Here is a 10131-nt window from a genome sequence, read left to right on the forward strand (position 1 = left end):
GGCAGTGGGTGTGGAGGTTGGGTGGGCTGATGGTTGGACTGGGTGATCTTAGAGGCCTTTTCCAGCCTTAATGATTCTGTGATTCTATGTCACTGCTCCCTTTGTGATAGGATTGCGAGATCTAAGTTTATGTAGGACCGAGGGACTGAGTAAATGACTGCTAGACTAATGTGACAAATTCGTTCATAACACAGGCAACAATGTGAAACATAGCAGCAATATGCATGATGCTCCTGCATCAGATTGTTCACACACACACAGACTGTTCACACACACACATACACATATACACACACACATATATATAAATGCTTGTAAATGCTTTCTGAGAGGAAGGTGGGATCAGAGAGTTCTCAAGCCCACACAATTGTCTGATCCTGCAATCTTTCTGAAAGCAAAATAACAGAAAGCTGAAACTGGGAATGGCATTGTTCATCTGACAGCCTACAGTAGAGGCCTTCTTCCCAGCTCTGTAGCAGCTCCATAGTGTGACCTTTGCTGTGACATTTCACTTCTCAAAGAAGTCACAGTCCATTCCCATCAGAACAGATAAGACATCAAAGGTCTGCCTTTGTGATGTACCCAGTGATTCAACGATGAAAACTGTGTATAAATAAGTAGGTAACTATGACTGAGGAACATCACTATAGCATCACAGACTATTATTATTTTATCATTCAAAGAAACTTTGATGTATAAAACAACAGTGAAAGCCCCCATGGTTCAGGAAATGCCATACTTTTTCCTGTCTTCAGTCAGTTCTGATAAGTCAAGGAGGGTTATGTACACACATGGCCTAAACAAGGTGTTTCTGACAGCCATGAGGAAAGAGCCAGGAGCTGCCCAACACTGAATGGCACAAACTAGCATACAGCTACTTTTATTTCAGGGTAGACAAAGACAGATTTGCCAAATAAACTTAAGTAAATCCAGGAGCCCTGCCTCATGTTACAGAATCACAGAATCACAGAATCACAGAATCACCCGGGTTGGAAGGGACCTCAAGGATCATGTAGTTCCAACCCCCCTGCCTAGCAGGGCCACCAAACACACACATTCAGATCAGGTTGCCCAGGACCCCGTCCAACCTGGCCTTAAACACATCCAAGGACGGGGCATCCACAACCTCCCTGGGCAGCCCGTTCCAGGGCCTAACCACTCTCCTTGTATAGAACTTCCCCCTAACATCCAACCTAAACCTTCCCTCCTTCAACTTGGATCCATTTCCCCTAGTCCTGCTGTTGTCAGCCCTTTTGAAGAGTTTACTCCCCTCGTGGGTGTAGGTTCCCTTCAGGTATTGATAGGCTGCAATGAGGTCACCCCGCAGCCTTCTCTTCTCCAGGCTGAACAAGCCCAACTCCCTCAGCCTGTCCTCATAGGGGAGGTGCTCCAGCCCCCTGATCATCTTAGTCGCCCTCCTCTGGACCCTTTCCAAAATCTCTATGTCTTTCTTGTACTGAGGGCTCCACACCTGGACACAGTACTCCAGATGGGGCCTCACAAGAGCCGAGTAGAGAGGGACGATCACCTCCCTGGCCCTGCTGACCACCCCTCTCCTGATGGAGCCCAGGATCCCATTTGCCTTTCGAAGGATGTTGTTACAGTGTTAAGAATAGGGAGTTCTAAAGTTTCCAGCAGAAATTAAAATGTACTGCAGTAGAGAACTGAGTGCTGTGTCCTTTCAGAGGGTTTCCAGCAGCGCTTTCCTTGGGTCAATTTCACCCCTCAGAGGGGACAATTTCACTTCTGGAAAGCGGGGAGTTACTCACTGAGCACCAGGACGAGCAAGATGATGTTTAGTTTGATAATTCAACTGTCAGTGGGATTTTGAAATGTCACTCCCACACCTAGCAGATGCAGTTTGCTCATTCCTCGTTTTAGAAAAATGTACTGAAGTTCCTTTTGTAATTGATGCAAAACATTCCACAGGGCTGGAGCTTTATTTTGGGAAAAAAAAGAAAAAAGAAAAAAAAGAAAAAAGAAAAAAAAAAAAAGTCTTGTTTCCTTCCAATTGAAAGACATTTTAATTAATTCTCTTGAACATATTTAAACTGTTCTATCCCTTTTAAAGGCGCTTTTACAGAGACACACTCTCTCCTTAAGTAAACCCCATATGGCACCGAGTTGAACTAAAAATCTCCAAAATGAAGACAAAAGAAAAAGCTGATTCAAGAATATAGATCCTCCACCTGTCATACTTAGCCATGACTTTGCCAAAGCTTAACATCTGTGAACAACTCCAGGAGGATGACCGAGATAAATGTTTGTACAATATGAGCTTCAAATTATAACTTGTTTTTAAACAATCACATCTAGAATGACAGGATGAGAAAAATGAGTGAGAGGAGACACCAAAAACCTGTGCGAGAAAGATGACATGAGTTGCAGTTAGTTTGCGCACCTTACCTTACAGATGTGCTCACATAATAATTCAAGTAACCAAAACTTATCTGCTAGCTGATCACTTTTTTAAGTCACGCTTTTCAGTCCATAGAATCCATGGGGCCTTAAACTCCACCAGCCCATCTGCATTCTTCACACCCTCTTGACCACTTAAAAATTCTTCCTCCTCTTTGGCATGTGAAAGAGAAAAGGCCCTCGAAAACAGCCTTGATAATTACTATATCTTGAATCCAGGATATATACAAAAACAGGACATGGAAGGCAAATTCACCCTTGAGTTAGAATTCACTTAGGAAATAAACCTTTGCTGCTTATTCTGTGGCAACTAAAACCTACTCTTCCTGCAAGTTCTGACAATGAACTTCTTGGAAATTGGACCAGGCTGCTAGGAAAACTGCCATGACATTTTCTAATGGCTCAGATCTATATACCCATATGCTTGTCTTCAATTTCATAAACCAAACATATTGGATTTTTTTTAAGGTTGGAACACTATTTGTCCTCTTTTCCATCATGCAAAGTTTAAGATCAAACTCAACTGCTTTTAATATTTGTTCTCTATCTAAGGAAACGATCACTTTCTCATCAGCATTAAATTCAGCTGGTTCCTAAAACTCATCACAGTTATCTAAGTTGCTCTTCAGCTTTTCACAGGGACTTGGCTAAGTTTTCTTATTCTCTGGCTATATATATGTCCATACATGTAGTTGTATATATATACACACGCGTTATATATGTGCATATATATATGCAAATAAGCCCATGAAATGGTTGCCAACATTCGGCTGGAGAAAGGCAGAAATATACCTTGTATCAAACTCTGTCGTTGTTGCCTTCCATTACGCAAACAGTTGGCAGGCTTCCGTTAGAAAATTTATGTACTAAAATTAGCTCTCACAATTGCAATCAATTGTAACAATCAAGCATAAGTAATTCAAGAAGAAGGTGAGCAGAGAAAACAATGTTACAGCACTGCAGCGATTCCTCTATTTAATTATAGTTATGTCCAGTCTTTTTATCCATTACTCGTTAAGGTTGCAAAGGACACGAACTGTAAGCAAAATAATTTGCTATCAAGAAGCTTCCTTGCGTGATCCGCCTTAAGACTTCCTTGCCACTGTGCTTCCCCCCCCCTTGGGAATAAATCATAGAATCACAGAGGTTGGAAAGACCTTGAGGATCATCCCTTGCTACTGTATGGGGATGGGTTAGCAGTTAAAAGCCATCTTGCCCACCAACAGCAAATTATTGGTGACCCTCCTCAAAACAGTGTGCGTCACAGTGAATGAGATTGAGACAACTATGCAATGACTTGGTTGATAGGCATATTTTTTATGATTCTCTTTGGTGCAGATGGTATATATTGCATGTGGTGCCAGAGCAGAAATCAAAGTTACAGGCAGATCTATGCAGATTTTTTTTCCCCCTGAAACAACAACTCATGAAACTAGTAATAAATGTTACATTGCTTGGAACGAAAAGCAGATAATGTATATAAACTTCTGGAAACTAAACACATATGGCAAAAATATGCTGGAGAATATAGAATACCCTAGAGGGTGCAGATAATGAAAGGACCTCTCTCTGTAATTCAGAGAAAATATTACATTTGATCGTCCCTGCTCCCACATCCACACAAGCAAATCAATGTCTAGCATCTCTCTTTAATTCTAGCAGTTCTCCATTTTCCATGCTAGCAATCTATGTAACTTCTGGCCCTCGAGAACCTACATCTTGCATGTCATCACATATTCATACTGAGTTACCTACTACTGTTCTAATTCACTTCTGAATTAAGAAGGAATAAACCTAGACAAACAAGCATATGGTATTTAAGAAACACTTCAGTTTTGCAAAGGCAGGAGTAAGAAAATCTTGCATGGTACAGCTTGATCACATCAGAAGCAAAATCCTTCAATACTACATCTATGTCTCCCTCCTTTAGCAGCTACCAGCAAACACTGCTCTCACCCTCTCCAATCTCATTTAAAGGAAAAACAAGCATTAAACTCACTACTCTTTGTATCACCTAGAAACTATTTACAACAGTCAACATAAAGCACAGTAGTCAACATAAAGCCACTCTGGACACAAAACAACAATCCACCAACAACAGTTTAGGAATTTTTCATTGACTTCACCTGGCTTTTGGCCCAAGCCTTTGGTGCAGTCCCCCACAGACACCCTTTCACACCATGAAATTCACATTCACAGTTCATATCAGGTAAAGCCAAGGAGGCCTCTAAGTAAAGTGTCCAGAGAACTACCTGCCTCCTTGGCAGAGTCTACAAAAGCTTATTTCCAAGAGATTCCATTAATCCAGTGCCTGTAGATCTCTGGGGATTGAGGCCTTGCCCTGGGAAGGCCGAGCAGCAATCCAACCGAGTTCCCACCTCCCAGCCGAGCTCCCACCACTGCCAAGGAGATGCTTATCACCTCTTCCCCGCTGTCAAAAATTCAGTTTTTAATCCAAACACAGTGAAGTTTTGGTATCTTCATTTTACTCTTTCACATGAGAGAATTTAGGTTTTCAATCTAACTGCAATTAAAATTGATGCATAAAACATAGGGCTGATGCCAAGTTATCCAGGATTCCTCATCTTGAGTTTGCATCAGGATTAAAAGGAAAAATAGCTGAGGGAGAAGGTTTTAAAAATATATGAAGTGTAAGGGATTTTCAGGAGATGGCTAGAGAAAAAGATACAGAGCGCTGCTGCTGATAAGCAGGAAAAGCAGTGTAACAAGATGTCAGGCTGCAGAATGCTCTCCAAAAGCAATGACAAGATAATCTCAGCGGGCAGCATTGCTACAGTGAGACCACCAGCAACTGAACACATCTCTGTACATTCTCATCCTCCTGCAGCACCAGGGAAACACTGGTATCTCAAATATTGGATTTGTACCATTCTGAAACTAGAAAATGCCCACAGTCCAAAAGTATCTTAAATGTATTTCCCAGACTAGCACACACACAAACAAACCAACGACTAACAGCAGCAAAAACTTTGATATTCCCATTCTGAGCAAGGAAAGCCCTTGTTACCTGGCCATCCACTCCTGCAGGTAGTTCCAGGTACTTGGGCTAAAGGCCCAAGAGCAGAACCTTAGGCAGGTAACTTCAAACATGGCACCACCTACCCAGGCACTTGGCCTCTCTCAAGACCAGGTGCTCACTGAGCAGATGACTGTTCAGATAACAAGCTGTAAACAAAATCACACGCGTGGATACACAGAAGAAATATTTTGCCTTCAAAGGCATTTTTCTTCAGCATGTAAACACTGCAGGAATTTCTCTCGTGTCTCAAACAGCATTACTGTGCACACAAAGTCAAGTCTCCTCACGGTACGGTTTATTTTTGTTCAATCATTAGAAACAAAAGGACAGCCTTAAGCCACTCACTGAGACCGCAGTATAACATCCCGAGGTTCAGAGATGCTCTGCAACAATGGGTAAGTTATTTTTGGAAACCCATCTGGTTGCCAGGGCAAATTCTAGCAATGATACACACCATCCACCAAGCAGAATCTGGTTTGCAATTCAGGAGAGGAGGAGAAATTAAGACGAGGAATGACTAACTGGGGTAATGTGAGAAGCCATTGAAATTCCGAACTACACAGAATCACGGTTAGGGCTTCCATCAGCCAAACTCCTACATGAAACACGCCTGGTTGCTCTGAGCCAACAGAGCCTAGATCACAGACTTCAAAGAAGTTTCAGAAGGTTGTACAAGGCATCCTGCTGCCTCAAGGAAGGATTAACTACACCTAAGCAGTACCTTATGCAGACCATACCGCTGCTGAACAATAAACATTTGTTCGTACAACCATCTCCCATCAGTTTTATTTGTCTTCCACACAAGGGAGTAAATGAGACAGACAGAAATGAAGCAATTCTCTCTCAATTGCACACTATGTCTCCTGCAAAATCTGGAAATAATTCCAGATGTTTAAAAAACCACAAATAGCCCACTGATTGGTTTTCTGGGAGCTGTATGCGTGGTCGTCGTCTCATTTTCAAAGTCACTGGAGCCCCAGTCCACATCAACCTGTTACACATCTGGATAGTCTTACATATGTTATAGAAGACCATGAAGTTTTTCTATTCAAATTGTAAGCTTTCAACCGCAGAAATATCTTTTGAAGGTTAACAGATGGCAAAGATGGTAAAGTGAGGACAAAGAAAGGAGGGAGTCATAAAATTATTTTCCATTTTCTTCACTAACAATGAGGAATGGAAACTTGCACGCTAACGTTAAGACACATCAGCTCTGAATGACAGAAACAGGAAAAGACTGTATAATTTATATTTGAGCACCATATCTTCTGGTCAGCTTTCTGCTGAACTCAACTGAGATTACACGAAAGCATACCAAATCTAGGAAATTGCCAAACTCTTCTTGGTAGAATAGTGCTTTGCATGCCAGAAGAAAGCTTCTGTAATTAAAATAATATCTCCTTTACAACTGAGAAGAGAGAATATTTAATTAGGCTTTAAAACTGTTGAGAAGAGGCTTATATAATAAGCTTACTTAGGCCATACAGTCAAATGAAAAGTGCCTACTAAGATTTATTCAGAACTTAAGTGCACTTCACTGGTAACAAGTAACACTCCCAGTAAAACCTGACATTAAAACTAAATTATGGTCGTCTTCTCCTCCATTTCAATGTCTGAAATAAAAAAAGTTGAAAGTGATGAGAGATTTAAGTGTTGCTAAACAAAATTCATTAAGGTACCAAAGTTGGACATGACTGCTGTGCTCCTTGCCCCCACTCAGGAAGACTCTGAGCACAGAGCAGCCACCAAGGCTGAAGCTCAGACCAGAGACAGGAATGGCTGGAGACAGCACAGTAAACCAGACAGCAAGGCCTCCCCATTTCTGCTGAATATGCAGAGCTTCACTGCAGCCCAGGGCTCCAACAGCAGTCCTCCTTTTGTTCCTTCACTCAGGAAATGGAAAATTAACTCTCACTTGATGGAGTGCCATGGTACATAAAGATAAGGAACCAGCCCAACTGTTCAGGGCTCCAACTGTAGCTGCCTTCAAACCCTTATCAGCCACAGCAACACTCGCAAGGTTTTGTGCTCTTCCAGCCACCTCCCTATGACCCCCTCAAATGGGACTGCTTTGTATGTGGGCCTTTCCTCACCAATCACATGCAGGTGGTAGCCCCACATACACGCAATGCATTCTGCTGTGCAAACTCCAACAGTTCCCTGCAGCGTGTGGAGGCAAAGCACGAAATTAAGGTACTCTGGAGTTTCTGCAGCAATCCAAAAATGCTACTCAAACCCCCTAAGGTGTACTGTGCACACACAGAGCAGGTTAATATAGTCTTGTTCAGTCTACGTAATGTTAGAAGCTGTAGCTTTAACAGACCGTGCAAATGGTTAAAATTCTCCTAGAGCAGGGGTTCATGAGGCTGTACAAAACAAACAGCTGCACAAATGTGCGATTAAGGAAGGAGGATGGAAGCTACCAGGAGGTCTAAAGTGTCTTCGGTGAGATGCATCCAAAGGCTTACCCAGCCTCCTGACAAACACCACAGTGCTAAAAGGAGCTTTAATCTACCCTAGATCTGTATAAACAAAGATCATAGGAACCATTGTAACACACCAGCCTGGGAAAGAGGAACGCAGGCATCATCTTTCACTTTGTAGCTTTCTGCTGGAGAGGAAAGAGGAAAAGGAAAGAGGGAAATGCAATAACCATGAACACTGTGGTGGCTCGACGTGAAGAGGCCTGTTCCTTCTGTTACTGTGGGTCGTCAGGATAATTAAATCCTTCATAACAGTCACTGAGCAGCGTCAGGGAACGCGTACAGCAGCCAGCCAACTTCATCAAGTTGCACAAAAGCACTGCTCGGCGTTTTCAGGACAGATCCTGGCACCGCTCCTTCAGAAGCACCGCAGCAACACTGTGCAGAGCCACAGCATCCTGGGGACACTGTCCCACCACGGCTCAGGCAGCTCCCGCTGTTTAGAGGAGTTGATGGAGAGGTCAGCCAGAGTCACTGCGCTTCTGCCTCCAGCTCACCTCCCCCGCTACAGTTTCTAAATTAATCTGGGTCTTTAAGCTTGTTGGCTTTTATTGCTCTTTCTTAAGAAAAGCACAGCTTTCACGCCACAAACTACAGGGCTAAAATCCCCAGACGAGTGCAGTAAGTACAGTTTGCAATTCGCCTCTGCCCTTACTCATCCGAGCGTACTCCCTTAAGCGACTCCTAAAATCTAGGGTAGGAAATGCGCTTAGCTTCTCCTTTATTCTTCCTCCCCAAAACATTTTAATCCAAATGCTCCCGATGGCTAAAGCCAGCAAACGGAGGGCAGATGGGAACAGCAGCTCTCACGTGCTGCAGGGACCCAGCCAAAGCTTGGAACTTTGCAATGGTTGTCCCGTGACCATGTAACACCTTTTCTCATAAAATAAATCTAGCAAAAATACATCTAACTAATAATTGGAAACTCCCTGTTAAACTAATCACAGTGCTGTGCTTGGGCAGGGACTGTTACAGCTTCCCAGGAGGCAGTAACAACCAAACACAACAGCCACTGCCTCCTGGCAGGATCAGCTGCTCAGTTGCAACAGCACGTACCTGTTAGCACTGGCAATTTACAACTGGAAAATATTAGGAAGGGCAGATTAACTGCTACAATATGAAATTTCCATGCCTTCATTTTGCATTAACAGCTTCATGGTTAACAAAAGCCCCAGGGAAAAGCAGAAAAGAGATGAAAAAAAGAAAAAGCACGTTCCCCCTTATTCTGGACATGTCCAGGGCCACAGCATCCTTGGGAAGCCACACAACATCCTCTGCATGGCACCAGAAACAAGTGAGGCTGCCACACTTCCAAGCTGGGAGTTGGCACAGTGATGTCCCCTGGAGTCCCCAGACAGGCCTGAAGCCCTCTCCATACCACAACAGCCACTGCTGGGCTGAAAGAGCAGCAAGAGGCCAGAGATGGATAGCAACAATGCTGTCTATGCTCCTCCCGCCTTCTCTACTCTTCCTTTCCCTGCAGAGTAGGGGTAGAGGCTTATGCATTGACCCCAAGCCTACAGACCTCCTGCCTACATCCCATTCTCACCAAGCCATTGGCACAATGTCCAGATCAGCAACAGTGAAGCGGCGACCATTGAGAGCAGCCTCCACCTTATCAGATCACAGGCACCAGAGGGATTGGTAACAGCTGTGGGGAAAACCCCAAACCTTCCATCCAAGGGCAAGCTCATTGTCAGCCCAAGGCATGGGACTGGGCTACATGAAGATGCCACAGTGACAGGCCACCCATCACAATGCTCACACCTCTGGTCCAGCCTGCCGGTACGTAAGCTACCTGCACTTGTACTCACCTTGGCAAGATCTCTTCTTTTCCACAGGTCTAACAAGTTCTAGGTGAACACAGCAGCTCCAGAGAGTTCACCATCACCACCTGCACAGAGGCACCTTGCAAGCAGAATCTCCAATGCTCTCTCTGTGCAGTCCCATCTGGCCCTGGCTGTTCCTCCTGCTGCTTCTCCTTACTTAGGACGAGCAGAAGGAAGCTCGTGGACTCAGCTGAAGCTCCAATTAGCTTGCTGCGAGATGCCAGAGCTCTCCCCTGTAGGAAGAAGAAACACAGAGCTGACATGTGCAGCCTCCAGCTTCGGTGTGGCGTTCCGCTTGTGTTTTATGTAACCATTTATGACTGTTATTCAATCATGAAGGAGAGCTTACCATGGAAACTGC

General features: G+C 43.8%; 1 protein-coding gene across 2 annotated transcripts in view; it reads right to left on the minus strand.

Moving 5' to 3' along the window:
• The window catches only part of TIAM1 (TIAM Rac1 associated GEF 1), a 143586-nt gene extending 133688 nt beyond the window's left edge, over positions 1 to 9898 (minus strand). For both annotated transcript variants that reach the window (XM_042810473.1, XM_042810471.1), the window contains exon 1: positions 9756 to 9898. The gene's annotated coding sequence lies outside the window, so the exon portion shown is untranslated. The remainder of the gene's footprint in view (positions 1 to 9755) is intronic.
• Positions 9899 to 10131: the final 233 nt, after the last annotated feature.

Source organism: Centrocercus urophasianus, unplaced genomic scaffold (assembly GCF_019232065.1).
Source record: "Centrocercus urophasianus isolate 14NV4802_14NV808 unplaced genomic scaffold, USGS_Curo_1.0 seq_12, whole genome shotgun sequence".
NCBI lineage: Eukaryota > Metazoa > Chordata > Aves > Galliformes > Phasianidae > Centrocercus > Centrocercus urophasianus.